This window comes from Scyliorhinus canicula, chromosome 24 (assembly GCF_902713615.1).
Source record: "Scyliorhinus canicula chromosome 24, sScyCan1.1, whole genome shotgun sequence".
Taxonomy (NCBI): domain Eukaryota; kingdom Metazoa; phylum Chordata; class Chondrichthyes; order Carcharhiniformes; family Scyliorhinidae; genus Scyliorhinus; species Scyliorhinus canicula.
Window position 1 is genome coordinate 21,882,926 of NC_052169.1, and position 19,527 is coordinate 21,902,452.

At 44.9% G+C, this 19,527-nt stretch overlaps 1 protein-coding gene across 6 annotated transcripts in view; it reads right to left on the reverse strand.

The window, feature by feature from the left end:
• The window catches only part of znf592 (zinc finger protein 592), a 197,809-nt gene that overhangs the window by 102,621 nt on the left and 75,661 nt on the right, over window positions 1–19,527 (reverse strand). The window contains exon 3 of one of the 6 annotated variants that reach the window (XM_038784206.1): window positions 15,076–15,206. The exons of the other annotated variants lie outside the window; for them this stretch is intronic. The gene's annotated coding sequence lies outside the window, so the exon portion shown is untranslated. The remainder of the gene's footprint in view (window positions 1–15,075; window positions 15,207–19,527) is intronic. 6 annotated transcript variants of the gene reach the window in all.

Here is a 19,527-nt window from a genome sequence, read left to right on the forward strand (position 1 = left end):
CACAGGTCATACACACCAGGATCAAATAATTATGGACTGTTCATCAGGATGGAAAAAGGATTAAAAGATGAGTCACGCCAGTGCTCACAAAAATGCAGCCACTCCCACGCTTTCATTACATAACCCCCCCCCCCCCATTCTTTCTTCTGACTTTGACATCATATTTACCATACTCTTATTCATTGACTACAGCTTCGCCGTCAACACCATAATCCCAGCCGAGTTCAAATCAAAACTCCAAAACCTAGGACTTGGCTGCTCCCTCTGCAACTGGATCCTCGACTTCCTGACCCATAGACCACAATCAGCAAGGATAAACAACAACACCTCCTCCATGATAGTCCACAATATTGGGGCCCCCATGGTTGCGTGCTTAGCCGACTATACTACCTGTACACACATGGCTGTGTGCCAAAATTCAGCTCCAACTCCATCTACAAGTTTGCTGATGACACAACCGTAGTGGGTCGGATCTCAACGATTAAAAAAAAAATGTAGAGTACCCAATTCATTTTTTCCAATTAAGGGGCAATTTAGCGTGGCCAATCCACCTACCCTGCACATCTTTGGGTTGTCGGGGCGAAACCCACGCAAACACGGGGAGAATGTGGAAACTCCACACGGACAGTGACTCAGAGCCAGGATCGAGCCTGGGATCTCGGCGCCATGAGGTAGCAATGCTAACCACTGCACTACCATGCTGCCCCGGATCTCAACGATGAGTCAGAGTACAGGAGGGAGATAAAGAACCTAGTGGTATGGTGCAACGACAACAATCTTTCCCGTAATGTCAGCAAAACTAAGGAGCAGGTCATTGACTTCAGGAAGCAAAGTGTCTTACACTTTACCCCTGTCTGCATCAATGGTGCCGAGGTGAAGATGGTCAGCAGCTTCAAATTCCCAGTTGTACACATCACCAACAATCCGCCCTGGTCCACCGATGTCAATGCTATGATGAAGAAAGTACAACAGCGCCGATACTTCCTTAGGAAACAAAGGAAATTCGGCATGTCCACATGGACTCTTTCCAATTTTGACAAACGAACTATAGAAAGCATTTTGTCTGGCTCTCTCAGCCTGGTATGGCAGCTACTTGGCTCAAGACCTAAAAAGAGTCGTGAACATAGCCAAGTCCATCACCGGAGTAGTGCGATTCACTTTTCCTGCTGGCAGGTCAACCATGCCCGCGTGTTTTCGGGCAGGGGGTAAGGTGGTTACAATGGGAAATTCCATTGACAAGCGGCGGAAAGATAGAATCTCACCTCCAGCGAACAGGTGCCACCGAGAAACACGTGGCTGGGGACTGGAAAATCCCGCCCTATTTGATTGAAGGAAAGGCAGGTTGAAGAGATATGATAACAGGGAGCAGATATGGGTTAAGACCACTGCTTAGGTGGAAAATAAACGCAAACATGATCTGGCTGGGCTAAACACAGGCTATATGTTTAATAGTAGCACAATATTACTTCCTGACTCACTGTGATTGCCACTAACAGATGGCACAATATTCCATCTCCGGTTTAGTTCTCTGTTATCTGCAAAACGTAAAAATAAACGGCACATTTGCATGTTTCTGCAGTTTGAGGACACTGAAAACTGTTCAATGCCTCCTTGTACATGTATTTGGATAAAGCATGTATACAATAACATGGTGGGACTTGTGAAGGAGGTCACATAGAACGCAACGTGAGCATCTGTACAAACAAACTTACAGGCATATAACATGTAACATGTGCGGTATGGTAGCATAATGGTTAGCACTGTTGCTTCATATCGCCAGGGTCCAAAGTTCGATTCCTGGCTTGGGTCACTGTCTGTGCGGAGTTTGCACTTTCTCCGTGTGACTGCGTGGGTATCCTCCGGGTGCTCCGGTTTCCTCCCACAAGTCCTGAAAGATTTGCTTTTAGGTGAATTGGACATTCTGAATTCTCCCTCTGTGTACCCGAACAGGTGCTGGAATGCAGAGACTAGGGGCTTTTCACGGTAACTTCATGTAGAAATGTAGACGATACACATGGCTGGCACTGTTAGTTGGTGATGGAGGGTTTGAATGTTTGTGGAAGGGGGAGCAATCAAGCGGGGCTACTTTGTCCTGGATGGTGTCGAGTTTCTTGAGTGTTGGAGCTGCACTCAGGAGGGGAGTTACTTGCCGTAGGATTCCTAGCCATAACCTGCCCTGGTAGCCACAGTATTAATGTGGCTAGTCCAGTTCAGTTCTGATCAATGGTAACCCCCAGGATGTTGATTGTGGGGGATTCAGTGACAATAATGCCATTAAATGTCAAGGGGCAGTGGTTGGATCCTCTCTTGTAAGAGATGGCCATTGCCTGGCATTTGTGTGGCGCAAATGTAACTTGCCACTCGTCAGCCCATGCCTGCATATTGTCCAGGTCTTGCTGCATTTGGACATGGACTGCTTCATTATCTGAGGAGTCACGAATGCTGAACATTGTGCAGTCACTTCTGACCTTCTGATGGAAGGGAGGTCATTGATGAAGCAGCTGAAGATCGTTGGACCTATGACACTACCCTTTTTGATGAAAGGTCACAGACCTGAAACAATGGGCCCTAAGCTCCGAGCTCCAAGGTACCCCAAAGATGTGACATGAGTGTGGCGCCCTTACCTGTGACTCTACAGCCCTCAAAGCGAAGCCTTGGGGACATGCAAAGATATAGATGAGGAGTAGTCCACTCTGCTCCTTGAGCCTGCTCCACCATTCAATAAGATCACGGCGATAGTAATTTGAATCTCCTGACCAGCCCCGATAACCTTCCACCTCCTTGCTTATCATGAAAAAGGAACCCGCTGCACTGCACAGATCTTGCCCGGCCTGAGTTGGAAGGTTGGGCAAGATAGGATTGCCTGAATTTCAAAGAAAGAACTTTCGAGCGAGGTGGCAATCTGACTCAATTGTCACTCCATCAGTTCTCTTCTCTTCACAGACGCTGTCTGACCAGTTAAGTATTTCCAACATTTTCTGTTCACGTTTCAGATTACCAGTATTTTGATTTTGTGCTGAAGCAGCCTTGACGTTGGCTTTAAGACTCAATTTCTGCCCTGTCAGCAAAGCTGCTGGAGACTGAAGCTGAATGAGCATTGTTGGTTCAGTCGAGATTTAAATGGCTTAAATGATTTCTAATAGTTAATGTTTTGCGTCTGGTTAAAGAACAGTTGTATCTGGGCCACAACAAACCGGTTAACCTTGCAAGGAAAACAGATACTCAGGTAACTTGATTCAGAGATTTAAATTTCCATTAGCGTGCAAATTTTGTATGCCATTTAACTACTCAAGTGTGTTCTGCCATTCAATGAAATCACAGCTGAGCTGCAGTCTAACTCCATAACCTTGCCCTTGCCCAGTATCCTGAAATACTTTTGGTTACCCTAACTAATCAGTTTTAAAATTAATAATTTATCCAGCAGCAACTGACATTTTTGGAAGAGAGTTATAAACCCGGTCACCCTTTGCGTGAAGAACTTTTCCTATTCAATTCCTAAGAAGTCCAGTTCTCTTTAGCCTATTCCACTCACCACCACCCACCCTCCCCAAATCCTAGACTCCCCAACTAACTGAAATAGTTCTTCTCAATCTACCCCACCAGTTTCCCTTAATGTTGAAAACTTTGATCAAATCATCCCCTTATCCTTTCAAATTCCATGAAAAATAATCATAGTTTGCTTAAACTCTCCTTGTAATTTAACCCTTGCAGAGCCTAGGTATCAAACATAAGCTGCAGTCCATTCAAGGCCAATATATCCCATATGAGGTGTGGTGCCTGGAGCTGCTCACAGTATTCCAGGTGTGAACTAACCAGGGTTTTAAATAGCTGAAGTGTATTCTGTTCTATCCACTTTAGGTCCAAAGTGGATGATCTCACATTTGCCCAAACTGGAAATAGCTTTGCCCAATCAGGTATTTGTCAATAACTTATATTTGCATAGTGCTTTGAAAGCAATAGAATATCCCAAGCCACTTCTCAGGAGCATTCTTTAAAAAAATTTTTTTTTTTTAAAGAGTACCCAATTATTTTTGTCCCCAATTAACGGAGAGGCTTACCAGGTCATTTTTCAGTGGGGGCATTGAAGAGGCAACCGCATCGCTGTGTGGGTCTGGAGTCACATGTAGGTCTGGAGTCACATGTAGGTCAGACCGGGTAAGGATGGTAGATTTCCTTCCTTCACATTTTACCATCTGCCCTGGTGGGATTCAAATCCGTGACCTCAGAGCAGGCCTCTAGGTCTCTGGATTAATCGTCCAGCGACAATGCCACTTCACCACCACCTCCCCGGTATTGAGGGAACTGAGCTTCGAACTGGGATCAAAATCTAGCTTCTGTCTTTCCAATATTTGGATGAAATTTCTGCGCATCCTATATTGAATATCAGATAATCAATCTGATAACATAGCCAACAGTGGAGGAATCGCGAGAGTGGTGGTGGTGTGTTAAAGCTAGATGTCATCAGCGTACACACATAGTCATAGAGTTTTACAGCACAGTAAGAGGCCCTTTGGCCCATCGTGTCTGCGCCGGCCATCAAGCACCTATCTATTCTAATCTCGTTTTCCAGCACTTGGTCCATAGCCTTGTACGCTATGGTGTTTCAAGTGCTCATCTAATTGTTTCTCAGGCACAGCAGAAGCTAATGCTGTGTTTTCAATGGCATCATACAGTGGGAGGGAGAAAGAGGAGCAGCAGCACCAATGCCTCTGTTGTGACACATACCTGGAGAGAGAACTGAGTTAACAGTATCAACTAACATGGGGACGAGGAAGGGAAACTGGGCGGTCAGTATTTTAGAGATAATAGGGAGCAGGAGATACGTCCCATGGATAAGATTAACTCGGAAATGAGATATGGGGACACAGAAGAGAAACTGGAGAAGGATGTGATATTAGGGATACAGAAGGGATAACCTCAGAGGACGTTTGTCTCAGTGGGCTAGTAGAAGAGAAGAACACAGCAGAGGCAGCTAACCAGATGGTCTCAATCTTGGTGCCAAAAAGTCTGTAAACTATCCAGATTTACAGTTGGAGGTGAAGGTGGAGAGACAGAGAGGTGTTTCGGAAGATAGATTGCAATATGGAAAATTATGATTTTGGAGGTGGGGATATTCCTGGAACAAAGGTTTTCGCAAATGACCAGGACCATAGAGTGTATTATGCGGTTCAGACAGATCTGCCAGTAAATGGGTAAACTAGTTGTTTGTCTTATCCTTTCAAATCTGTGCCCATTAGGTTTAAAGGAACAAAGGTGAGGCTGTACCATGGAACAAGGGTGAGAGGGAGTATTGTTGGGAGCAATGAGGCTTTGAGAATGGAGATGAGGGTCTGGTTGGCCAAAGCTGGGTAGCTACAGAAATGCAATGGCGAATTTCTTACACTTAGGCAGCTCCTCAGAGTTGAAGATGACTTGCTTCCACATTAAAAATGAGTTCACTGGTGACTGAGGAGTCCAACTCCTCTGGTGACTGTGGGTAGCACAGTGGTTAGCACTGTTGGTTCACAGCGCCAAGGTTCCAGGTTCGATTCCCTGCTGGGTCACTGTCTGTGCGGAGTCTGCACGTTCTCCCCGGGTCTGTGTGGGTTTCCTCCGGGTACTCCGGTTTCCTGTCACAAGTCCCGAAAGACATGCTGTTGGGTGAATTGGACATTCTGAATTCTCCCTCTGTGTATCCGAACAGGCGCCGTAATGTGGCGACTAGGGGATTTTCACAGATACTTCATTGCAGTGTTAATGTAAGCCTACTTGTGACAATAAAGAATTTTAAAAAACAACAAAAAAAGTGCACCCCAGTCTGCCACAGGAGGGACAGATGGTGATTGGAGGAGCAAGTGGGTGGGATAGCCTGGGTTGTTACATGCTACACCAGGCATATGGACGACATGGCCCGTCCAGCAGACCTGATTGAACATGATCAGTACTTTGGTGTTGGCCAAAGCAAGAACGCTGATGTTGGTACTGTTGCAACAGGGAGATGTTAGGAAATTGGATCTGGAAAGGGATTGAAGATGTAGTGGGCAATTTAGGGGTTAACAGACAGAGTAAAACTGCTTGCACTGAGTCATAGGTATACGTCCACACCTGGCCTGAGTTACATTGTCCCATTCAGACTTAATCCCGTTAATGGGAATAAACAGGATACCATTGTTCAGCCGGAGTGATTCACTCCAGATCCATTGTCCTCCGGGACACTCTGATCTGACCAGCTATTAGCCCATTACAGAGTGTGAAGGCCTCTTTTGTCCGTAAATGGGAGGTTAATTGCATATTCACAGCATGGCCCTGTTCTTTTGCGCAACAGGAGTGGGAAATCAAAAGCCCAGCTAGTGATGATGAGTTCAAGCCTGGACACCCCAGGTCAGAAACATTCTTCGAGGGGCTGGGCCGAGCTCAAGAGACAAAGTAATCCTGTTTAAACGGGTGGCAGCAGAAGGATTTGGAAAACCATCGGGAGAGGTCATGCAAAGCTGCCAAAGTGACCAACAGGAATGTAAATGTGAGTATCATTGTTGCCTGCTTGCCGCAGTGGAGTTGTGAGCTGTATGTTCATTTTACATACTGTTTAAAGGGAAGCCATGTATTAGGATTAAAAGATGTGTGTAAGCTGATCTTGTTACTTTTGAAGTTTCAAAGTTTAAATATTGTTTTAATAAAGTTTTGTTTGTAAAAGTAACCAAGCCCTATTTCTTGTGCAATCACTCCTGGAGCGAATCGATCCTTCTACACAGTCTTACAAATACAAAAAGCTTTATGATTCTGGTCCAGTATTTTAGCTACTGTTGGGATATGGCCAGGTGCCTGTAACAGTACGCCTGTCCTGCCAATGGATTTGCTGGATCTTGCGGAGGCAGCGATGGAGGTAGTAGGAATCTTGTGAGCCGGCATTATATCTCTTTAAATTTCACATTTCCAACTATACTGCATGTAATACCACCTTTGTCTCATTAGAAAATTAGGATTCGTGGCTTTTTATTCCACTAAGTTGTTCATGAATACAGTGAATAGATAAGGTCCCAACATAGATCCTTGAGGGGCACGACTATTAATACTCGGTCAACCAGAATACCCATTATTCTCTGCTCTCAGCCAATTTCCCAACCAGGTCAATCGGTTGTCACAGTGACTACACTTCAAAAGTATTCAATGCGGTACAGTGCTTCGAGATATCCTATGGTCATGAAAAGCACTATATTAATGTGTCTTTTTCAATTCGATGTGCTTTAAATTTAGCTAAGTTTCTTTTAGGGACTATATCCAATTTCTTTGAAAGGCCATATAAATCACATGCACAGGTAGTCCCCTAACTACTAAGTATATGAAGAGGAAGAGCGTAGCTTAAGTAAACATTGGCACTTTAGAAGCAGAGGCAGGAGAAATTATCACAGGGAATGTGGAAATAGCAGAGATTTGAATAAATACTTTGCCTCTGTCTTCATAGTAGAAGGCACCAGTTTCATACCAGAAATAGATGGCAACCTGGGGGCTAAAAAGAATGAGGAAAATAGGGAAATTAGTATCAGCCGAGAAAGGGTATTGGTGAAACCTGAGGGACTAAAATCTAGCAAACCCCAGGAGCTGGTGGCCTACACCCATGCGTTCTAAAACAGATGGCTGCAGAGATAGTGGATGGTGCTTGCTACGATTTTTCTAAATTCCTTGGATTCTGAAACAGTCTCCTTAGATTGGAAGGTGGCAAATGTTACAGCACTTTTCAAGAAAAGAGGGAAATACACAAGTGAACTGCAAGCCAGTTAGCCGATCAGATGCTGGGATAATGCTGGATTCTTTGTATTTAGTAAAGCATCGTGTGATTAGGACAAGTTACCATGGTTTTAACAGAAGGAAATCCTGTTTTACAAATTGATGAACGTTTTTTGAGGACATAACTCGCAAAGTAGATGCATGGGAACCAGTGGATGCATTATACCTGGATTTTCAAACGGCATTTAATAAGGTGCCACACGGGCACCACGGTGGAGCAGTGGATAGCACTGCTGTCTCACTACTCCGAGGTCCCAGTTCGATCCCAGTTCTGGGTCACTGTCCGTGTGGAGTTTGCACATTCTCCCAGTGTTTGCGTGAGTTTCGCCCCCACAACCAAAAAGATGTGCAGGGTAGGTTAATTGGCCATGTTAAATTGCCCCTTAGTTGTACAAAATGAATTGGGTACTCTAAATGTAAATGAAAAAAAAAATAAGGTGTCACACAAAAGATTAATAGACAAGGTACGGGCTCATGACATTGAAGTAGCGTGGATAGAGGATTGGTTAACTGATAGAAAGCAGAGAGTGGGCATCAACGGGGCTTTTTCAGGTTCGCAGGCAGCGAACTGTAGAGTGTCACCAGGATCAGTGCTGGGGCCTCAGCCACTTACAATGCTTAGATGAAGAGACAGAGTAGTGTGCCAAAGTTTGCTGAAGATACCAAGTTAGGCGGGAAGGTAAGCTGTGGGGAGGACACAGAGCCTGCAAAGAGATATGGACAGCTTGGGTGAGTGGACAACAAGTTGGCAGATGGAGCATGGCATAAAGAAATGTGATATTCACTTAGGTCCAATGAACAGAAAAGCAGAATATCTATTTCAAAGATGTGAAACTTCAAAGTGCTATGGTCAAAGTGACTTGAATGTGTTTACACAAAAAGCACAAAGTTAGTGAGCAGGTACAGCAAACAATGAGGAAGGCAAATAGCATGCTGGCCTTTAGTAGCGGCACAGTGGTTAGCCCCGTTACTTCACGGTGCCAGGATCCCAGGTTCGATTCCCGGCTTGGGTCACTGTCTGTGTGGAGTCTGCACGTTCTCCCCCGCGTCTGCGCGGGTTTCCTCCGGGTGCTCCGGTTTCCCCCCACAAGTCCCGAAAGACGTGCTGTTAGGTAATTTGGACATTCTGAATTCTCCCTCTGTGTACCCGAACAGGCGCCGGAATGTGGCGTCGACGGGCTTTTCACAGTATCGTCATTGCAGTGTTAATGTAAACCTACTTGTGACAATGAAGATGATTATTAGTACAAGGGGGTTGGAGCACTGCAGTTTTGTCACCCTATCTGGAGTACTGTGTGCAATTTTAGTCTCCAAGTTTAATAAAGGTTGGATTGCATTGGAGGCGGTAGTGAAGGCTCACTAGATTGGTCCCTGGGATGAGGGAGGCTGAGTAAACTGGGTTTATAATCCCGAGAGTTTGCAAGAATGAGAGGCGACCTAATAAACCTACAAAATTCTGAGAGGGCTAGATAGGGTAGACGCTGAGAAATTAATCCCAATGGTTGGTAATCTATAACACGGGTCCATAGTATCAGGATAATGGGCCAATCATTTAGGAGTGAGATGAGGAGGTTCCTTCACTCAAGGAGTTGTGAATCTTTGGAGTTCTCTATCCCGGAGGATTGTGGATGCTCTACTTTTGAATGCATTTCAGACTGGGATAGGCACAGCTTTAGTCTCTTAAGGAATTAAGAGATGTGTGGAGTGGGTGGGAAAATGGAGTGGACGTCGAAGGTCAACTATGATCGCTTTGAATTTTAAATAACGAAGTGACATGCACAATTTGAATCACAAGGAACAATTCAAAATTGGGAGAACTTTTCAGAATTATAATTCAGGCATCTGCAATGCTCTCACCTGTTTCTTTTAAAACCCAGGGATGGAAACAATATGATCTTTGAGATTTTCCATCTTTTAGTGCTATTCATTTTTCTATTACTGATTATCTTGCCTATGTTAATTTTGAGTCCCTGTCACTGTATCTATATTAGATCCCTTGGGATGACTGACATGGTGACCTCTTTCTATACTGCAATATCCTACATCATACTCATGAAAATCACTTATTGTCACGAGTAGGCTTCAATGAAGTTACTGTGAAACGCCCCTAGTCGCCACATTCCGGCGCCTGTCCTGGGAGGCTGGTCCGGGAATCGAACCGTGCTGCTGGCCTGCTTGGTCTGCTTTAAAAGCCAGCGATTTAGTCGAGTGAACTAAACCAGCCCCTCGCGGGAGGCAGTGACGTATTATCGCTGGACTAGTAATCTAGAGAGACAGAGTCATGCTCTGGGGATCCGAATGAGAATCCCACCATGGCAGATAGTGTGATTTGAATTCAATAAAAATCTGGTTAAAAGACTAATAGGTCTCCCGGTGTCTGCGTGGGTTTCACCCCCACAACCCAAAGATGTGCAGGCTAGGTGGATTGGCCACGCTAAATTGCCCCTTAATTGGAAAATGAATTGGGTACTCTAAATTTAAAAAAAAGACTAATAGGTAACCATGAAACTATTGCCGATTGTCGTAAAAATCCATCTGGTCATTAATGTCCTTTAGGGAAGGAAATTTGTCATCCTTACCTGGTGTGGCCTACATGTGATTCCAGATCCACAGCAATGTGGCTGCACTGCCAGTGATGCCCACATCCCATGAACAAATTTTTAAAAAATAATAAAATAAACCTCTAACGTACGGAAGCTGTTGGCCAGGCCATGATGCTGTACTTCGACCCTTTCCTATTACTCCATTCTATCCTTTGGGGCTGGTTTAGCACACTGGGCTAAATCGCTGGCTTTGAAAGCAGGCCAAGGCAGGCCAGCAGCGCTGGTTCAATTCCCGTACCAGCCTCCCCGAACAGACGCTGGAATATGGCGACTAGGGGCTTTTCACAGTTACTTCATTTGAAGCCTACTTGTGACAATAAGCGATTTTCATTTCATTTTCATTTCATGTTGGTATGTGAAAATCCGCAGGTGACAGAAACACTTCATTATAAACATGACAGAATGAGTCTGTTTAAATAGTTAAGTCATCAAAGTGCTCCGTGATCTGATGGCACACTGCTCTGGACCGCTAAACCACTGCTGTCAATCTACATTAGGGTATGACTTAAGTGACCACACAACCTACACTACTGAGTGGGTGAACATATCAGGGGCTTTCCCAAAGTAAGGGAAAGAAAAATGTGGAGAAACATCTCTGGGTTGCTTTTGCGTACAGGTAGTTTTAATTGACCAGATGCTTGGGAGCAAGTAACCAATGGCTGCAGTTGATGTGTGAAATAGGAAGGTTAAACGTGGAGAAATTCAAAGTATTTTACCCCAAAGAGAATCAGTTAAATAGGGCAGCACGGTGGCACAGTGGTGCCTCACGGTGCCAAGGTCCCAGGTTCGAATCCCGCCCTGGATCACGGTCCGTGTGGAGTTTGCACATTCTCCCCGTGTCTGCGTGGGTCTCACCCCACAAACCAAAGATGTGTAGGGCAGTTGGATTGGCCGTGCTAAATTGCCCCGTAATTGGAAAAAAATAATTGGGTGCTCTGAATTTATTTTAAAAAAAAGAGAATCAACTAAAGCAAATCAACTATCCTTAATGGTGTTTCAAGCGTAGAATTTGACGAACAAGCAAATTAATACCGTCTTTCCGCAGCCCAGGAACAATGATTGCACTGCCCCAGAGTAGGGCAGAGGTTGGGTTCTCCGTTGCCAAATCAGTAGACTCACTGCTACAGCTGTACCATCGATGCCTCATGATGTGGAGATGGTTGGACTGGTGGGTGAGCACAGTAAGACGTCTTACAACACCAGGTTAAAGTCCAACAGGTTTGTTTGGAATCACTAGCTTTCGGAGCGCAGCTCCTTCATCAGGTGAGTTCCACAAACACATATGTAGACAAAGTCAATAATGCAAGATGATACTTTGAATCCTTCTTTTCAGAAATGTGTCAGGACCTGAATGAACATGCTCGGTGAGTCAAGCTGCCTCAAAAAATGAATGGAAGCCAGCAGGATTGAACGCTGCATTTCTAAACCAACACCAATAGTTTACAATCAAGCGCTGCCAATAGCAGTGTAACTATTTCATTTAACTGAAAAACACAAGGCTGCCTCTTCGAATTGCTGATTCTTATCATTGTTGGGAGTGTTCTCGTGGGCCAATTTAGTTTGGACACAGTCCTTTGGGACATCGCAGAGTGAGAGAGAAATTAACTCTGATTTTTATCATTTCTCTTTAGTGGCAGCAGAGCCCAAATTTCAGGTTGAGTCTCTGGCTGTTTGCCCAAGAAATTCTCTTCCATAATTTGGAGCCCAGAAGCATGCAGTAGCAAGGATCTGTTTAGCTGTTGTGCAAGATCCAGCATAGTGCGGTAAGGCAAAAAAAAAAGGAAACAAATTCAGGGAGGGAGAGCACCAGTCTTTTCCAACTTGTATTTGGTGTCAATCCCAAAGCAAGCACAACTGCTTTCCAAATCACTCACTTTGGCTAAAGCAGATGGTGACAATCATGCGTTGATGTTCTTTACGATGACCGATCTTATTGGCTAACCATCCTAACATCACAGCGTGGTTCTGTGTCAGATTGTGACTGGTAATTGCTCCTCTAAAAGCACCTCAAAACATTTTATAACATCAAAGGACCTATATAACTGAAAGTTATTATTCTATGCAGAACTGAATTCAGGTACTTAGAACACCTCAATGAAATACTTTTCACTGTACTTCGGTACATGTGGCAATAAATCAGATCAATCAATCAATCAAACCAAGATTGGCACATCTCAAGTACGTAAGTACTTCTGTCACACTAAAAGGTTTATTTCGGTCACTGCTTGGGACATCAGCTCGGAGAAGAATTTACGTTGATATGTCAGCATATGCTCTTTTATTAACGAATAGTTCACCTTGGACTATTTGACTGGGAGAAAGCCTGCTTCCAATAAATCACCCGAACTGCATGGCATTTGAAGGTGGTCTGTTTGTTTTGAAGTGCAATCACTTTAATTGATTGAGGGGAATAAACTGAAAGGCAAAGCTAGTGACTTACTGGAAATCAAATGGCTGAGACAAGCTTTAAGCTTTGAACCTGCTTGTTTTGCAATCAGTCTTGTTTGAGAATAAGCTGAGAAATGAAGACTACCCGACGTAACTGTTCCCTGGCTTGCCTGAAATGCAGAGTGTGGGGTTCTCAACCTGCTACCAGAGAATCCTCATCTGAGTGTCACTGGTCTGCATCTAGAGCTGAAAATCTGAGTTCTGTATATTCTCTTCCACCTCAAAGCTCCATTGGTGAAAACTGCCAGATGTCCACTGGGACCAATGTTTTCATACGAGGGAACTCCAGATTGACAGCATCGAAATCCTGCAAACTTTATCCTTCATTTGATAATGCCTATCCTTTGTGGAGAGACATAGAAAAATAGGTCCTTCGATCACAACGATCATGACTGATCCTCTATCACAACACCGTACTCCAATGCTCTCTCCACCCTCCTCGACACCTTTTAGAGTCCAGAAATCTAGCCATTTCCTTCTTAAATAGAAAGACTTAAATAAGTTTGTCTTTTGTTTGTTTATGCACGTGTGCACGCGCATCTGCGTTAATTTGTAAGAGCTGGATGGTTGTACTTCCAAAGTACAATTGTGTTATCATCTGTTAAAAGTGTTTTGTTTTATAATAACAATAGTTGAGTTTATTGAAAGAAGCCTGGTTAAAGTCTCTTTTATTTTGCGAACCATGGCATCATACAATACAGAAGAGGCTCTTTGGCTCATCAAGCCTGCTCCGACTGAAAAAAAACACTCTAATCTACACTAATCCCACTTCCTAGCATTTGGACCATGGCCTTGAATGTTGTGACATTTCAAGTGCTCATCCAAGAACTTTATAAAGATTGTGCCCCTTGTAATTGTCTTTTATACCCTGAGCTTATCCAGCCTCTCTTCATAGCTAAAATACTTCATTCCAGGCAACATTCTGGTGAATCTCCTCTGCACCCTCTCCAGTGCAATCACATTCTTCCTATAGTGAGGTGACCACAACTGCACACAGTACACCAGCTGTGGCCTAACCAAAGTCCTGTACAGCTCCAACATAACCTCCCTGCTCTTATAGGGCGCGATTCTCCGCTGTCCACGACGGGTCGGAGAATAGTGGGAGGGCCTTCCCGACAATTTTCACGGCCTCCCACCAAGGGTGGCATGGGCCTGCGATTGGTGGGCACCGATCGCGGGCAGTGGGTCTGATACCCGCACACTATTTGTTCTTCCGCCGCCCCGCAGGATCAGTCCGCGGGGCAGCTGAGGGGCATGACGGCCCGCGCATGCGCGGGTTTGACGCGTCTGCGTGATGACATCATCCGCGCATGCGCGGGTTGGAGCCGTCCAACCCACGCATGCGCGGCTGACGTCATCGTGCGCGTCGGCCGCCGTGACTCTTGGCGGGCGGAGTTAGCAACGTTCGCTAACTCCGCGTCGCCGTGATTCCCCCAGCCCCGATACTAGCCCCGCCCGGGGGGAGAGAATCGGGTCCCGGGGCGGAGCTCCGAGGCTGGCGTGAAACACGGCCAGTTTCACGCCAGCCTTCACGGCACGCCGGATTTGCGGAGAATCGTGCCCATAATCTCTGCCATGACTGATAAAGGCAAGTGTCCCGTATGCCTTAACTTCCCTATTCATCTGTCCTGACACCTTCAGGGATCTGTGGACAAGCACCTCTGAGCTTCCTAGTTATGGTCCCTAGCCATTCCTCAAGTACTCCCTTGTTGTGTTACTCCTTCCAAAGTGCATTACCTCACTTTTCAAGGTTAAATTCCATCTGCCACTAATCGAGCCATCTGACCAATCCGTCTATATCTTCCTGCAACCCAAGACCTTCTTCTTCAGTGTCAACCACCCGGCCAATCTTTGTGACATTTGGGTAATCTACAAATTTATAATTTCCCTTTCTCCACCCCCAGAACATTTTCTTCTATATCGTTTATATAATCACAAATAACAACGTACCCAGCACTGATCCCTGTGGGATGCCATTGTACACCGGCCTCCAGTCATATAAACCGCCTTCTACCACCACCCTCTGTCTCCTATCACTAAGCCAATTTTGGATCCAACTTGCCACGTTACCCTGGATCCCATGTGCTTTTACCTTCTTTGCAAGTTTCCCATGTGGGCTTTGCTGAAATCCATGTAAACTACGTCAACTGCACTACCCTCATCTACACATCTGGTCACATGCTCAAAAAATTCAATCAAATATATTAGGCATGACCTCCCTCTGACAAAGCCACGCTGACTGCGCCTGATCAAACCTTACCTCTCCCAGTGGCGATTGATTCTGTCCTTCAGATATGAGACTCACTGGTCTGTAATTCCCTGGCGTAGCTTGACCACCCTTCTTGAAAAGTGGAACCACATTAGCTGTTCTCCAACCCTCTGGTGTTTCCCCTGTGGCCAGAGAGGAATTAAAAAATTGAGTCAGAGACCCTTTAATTTCCTGCCTTGCCTCCCACAGCAGCCTGGGATGCAACTCATTTAGACCAGAGGATTTGTCCACGTTTAAGCCCACCAAAACCACCAGTACCTCCTCACTGACTATATCAAAAAGTGCTCAATAACCTCACAGTCCCTGCGTCTGAATTCTGCACCCCAAAGTGAAGTGAAGTACTTGTTTAACACCCTACCAATGTCATCTGGATTGATGCATAAATACCCCCTTTGATGCTAATAGGTACTCTTTCCCTGGTAATCCTCTTGATATACTTATGGAATATCATAGAATCCCTTCAGTGCAGAAGGAGGCCATTCGGCCCATTGAGTCTGCACCGACCCTCTGCAAGGGCACCCTACCTAGGCCCATGTCCCCCAACCCATCCCCGTAACCCCAATTAATCTTTTGGACTCTAAGGGGAAATGTAGCATGACCCTGTGCATCTTTGGACTGTGGGAGGAAACCCAGAGCACCCGGAGGAAACCCACGCAGACATGGGGAGAAAGTTCAAACTCCACACAGTCACCCGAGGTCAGAGTCGAACCTGGGTCCCTGGCGCTGTGAGGAGCAGTGCGAACCACTGTGCCGCCCGATTTCCCATAATCTTATCTGCCAGTGCTTTTTCTTTGCTCTTTTTTAAAAAATATATAAATTTAGAGTACCCAATTATTTTTCTTTTCCAATTAAGGGACAATTTAGCGTGGCCAATCCACCTAACCAGCACATCTTTGGATTGTGGGGGTGAAACCCACGCAGACACGGGGAGAATGTGCAAACTTCACACAGACAGTGATCTTTCTTTGCTCTTCTAATTGCTTTGAGTTCCCCCCTACATTTCCTGCACTCCATGAGGACATCTGCACATTTGCTCCCTTTGTACCCGTTAAAGGCCTATCTTTTCCTTGCTATTCTGTCCCGAATATTCCTGGACATCGAGGGTTCGATAGACTTGTTGCTCCTACATTTCATCCCAAAGGGAACATGTTGGACCTGTGCCGATCTGTCTGAAGATCTTAAAGCCCGGAATGTTGAGCTGCCAGTCCTGCCCTACCCTCAACCACGTCTCTTAGATGGCAACATCACTACTCCACATGCCAATACACGCTCTTAACTCCTCTGTCTTACCTATGAGACTCCTAGCATTAAAGTAGAGGCCACTCCAGCTTCACCTTACACTCAGTAGAGAAGGTAAACAATTGGCAAATTTGGTGAGTAAACTGAACTTTGACACTGATGGTACGACTTGTGTATTACTGGGGCTAGATATTATGTGCCCTCCTCCAACCTGCTCATAACAATTGAGGACCAAAGATTTGTGAACACATTAATTGTTGAGTCGTGCTCCTCGTTATGCTAAGCAGGGAGGGGTTCCTGTGGTTCACTTAGCAAGATCTCAAGCTCATGCATGCTAATTATTAATGAATGACTTAGTGATTGTTTCCTTAGAGGGTGCGTTCCTCATTATTGCTGAACTGATTCCAAAAGTCATCCCGTCGATGGGAAGTTGAGCCAATCCTCAGAGCAGATTCAGCTATCTGATCCTCGAGACAGGTGAAGTAATTTTGGATACTCGATGATTTAGCGGTCTGCATCGCTCATTGGTTGGGCCTAGAAGTCAGGGATTCTTACCACTCAACTCCAGAGGGGTCAGCCGTCAGTGCCCCAATGGGCAAAGTGGCTCCAACTGGAGAAGCCCACCATGAGGCTGGTTTAGCTCAGTGGGCTAGACAGCTGGTTTGTGATGCAGAACAAGGCCAGCAGCGCGGGTTCAATTCCCGTACCAGCTGAGAATTCTGAATTCTCCCTCTGTGTACCAGAACAGGTGCCGGAATGTGGCGACTAGGGGACTTTTCACAGTAACTTCACTGCAGTGTTAACATAAGCCTACTTGTGACAATAAAGATTATTTATTTTATTTATGTTTTGTGCTGTTAAGTTGCACATCATCAGTTGGTTGAACTCCAGCAGTAAGTATCTCTCCACATATCTGTGATTTCTAAAGCCATGGCTCTCGTCAATCTGTACCTATATCCATGGGGCTTAAACAGTGCATTCAATGTCTAGCAGGAACAAAATGGTCTAAAAAATCAGTGGTTTGATTTGGAGGCCGGTACACTTGGCAGCAGCGTTTCACGTTTCAGACACCATGCTAATAAAGAAAAGATTTCTTCAAAACTCCTTCTACCATTATTACCTCCAGAGATGCCTCTGCGCCACATCAGTCTTTAAAAGCTGTAGCTGAACAAAAATCCTCAAAGAAATGCAAAAATGTGGGCAGCACGGTGGCACAGTGGTTAGCACTGCTGCCTCACAGCGACAAGGTCCCAGGTTCGATACCGGCTCTGGGTCACTGTCCGTGTGGAGTTTGCATATTCTCCCCGTGTTTGCGTGGGTTTCGCCCCCACAACCAAAAGATATGCAGGGTAGGATTGGCCACGCTAAATTGCCCCTTAATTGGAAAAAATGAATTGGGTACACTAAATTGATATTTTAAAAAAACGCAAAAATGCACAGTGATTAGAGAATTTATTAAAACTGTACTGCACTGTAAATTATCGGCTGCTATCGGCTTAAATCTGATCTATGGTACATTCTGGCTGCAACGTCTGCAGAGTGATTTTTCTATGGTTATATTTAGTGAGGATTAGTTGAGTGAGAAAGAATACAGACATCAGTTTAGGATAGCAGAACTCGCCTGGCATAATCCACCATTCACTGTAATTATAAACAAGCCAACCCCTGCAAGAGAAGAACACTCCTATATCAAAGGTACTCTGCTGTCATGAAACGGAGCAAGTTGGGCCTATTATCCGCTGGGGTTTAAAAGAATGAGGGGTGATCTCGCAGAAGCGTACAAGGCTCTGAAAAGACTTGACAGTGTAGACACAGAGAATCTTCCCTCTGCTGAGGGAAGCTAGAAATGGAGGCAAAGCCTTAGATTATTTAGGATTGAGGCGAGGAGAAATGCCTTCACTCACAGAGGGGTTGTGAATTTTTGGAATTCTCTACCACGCAGGGCTATGGGGGATGTTCCATCATGGAGTATATTTAAGGCTGGAATTGACAGGTTTTTGGTTTCTTAGAGATTCAGGCGAGTGGTAAAGTGTTGAGGCAGGAGATCAGCAATGTTCGAATGGCAGAGCAGGCTCGAGGGCTCAATGTATGGCCCACTCCTGCTCCCGTTTATTACAATATCCCAATTCACTTTTGAGGCCTACGCACATATCAGCTTCTTTATTTCCAGGCTTGAAGTATCCTGCAGGTACCAAAGAAATCCTTGCAAAATCAGCCTGGCTCCGAGGATGTGACGATTCACTGCATAAAACTCTGCCTAATTTGCTCCATACATCAATGACCTGGATTTAAAAAGTGAGGTGACAATTGAAATTTGGTAATTACACCCAACTAGAGATGTGGGAAATTGTAAGAAAACTATAAAGTTGCAGAACATAGTCTGGCATAATAAGCAGTGGAGGCTGCAGTTCAATGTAGAAAATATTAAGCATTAAATATTGGAGAAAGAATTGGAAAAGACAATACGCCTAGATAATAAAACCTTAAATGGAGTAGAGGAGCAGAAACAACTACTCAAGCATTAAAAGCCAAGTACAAAATACAAAGGAGTTAATGTTTAACGTGTAGAAGCCCATATAGTGAGGAGAAAAACTTGTACTTATCTTTCCCATCTCAGTCAAATCACTTTTAGAAGTGCAGCTATTGTTGTTATGTTTTGTAGGCAATTTGGCAGCTTGCATGCAAAGAAGCAAGCAATCCACAAAGAATAATTAAGATAAATAGCTAGATAATCTGTTTTTGGTGGAACTGTGCCAGGCATCAGGAGAGCTCACTGCTCTTCTCTGAATAGCACTACAGGATATTTTATGTTTCTCTCAAAAACCTGGCAGGACCTCAGTCTAACATCGCTTCTGATGGATGACACTTTTGTCAGTGCAGTGCTCCCCAATGGTACACGGGCGTGGTAGCCTAAATTATCTGCTAAATTCCTGGAGTGTGGCTTGGGCTAGAGACCTTAGTTCGAAATGCTGCCAATGAGCGAAGCCGGCCCACCATATGTGGGTCCAGTGTGCCCAATTAATCAGGGTTTTCTGGAAGAATATAAAAGCAGTGGTTCATTAAGTTGTTCCCAGCAATGAGGGGGGTACAGTTGCAAAGAAAGCTGGGGTTAGAGCTCCTTTTGTTAAAGCCAAGGTTGACTTAACAGACATCTTCAGAATTACAAAATGGGATGATAATGTGAATAGTGTTATGGGCCAGGGT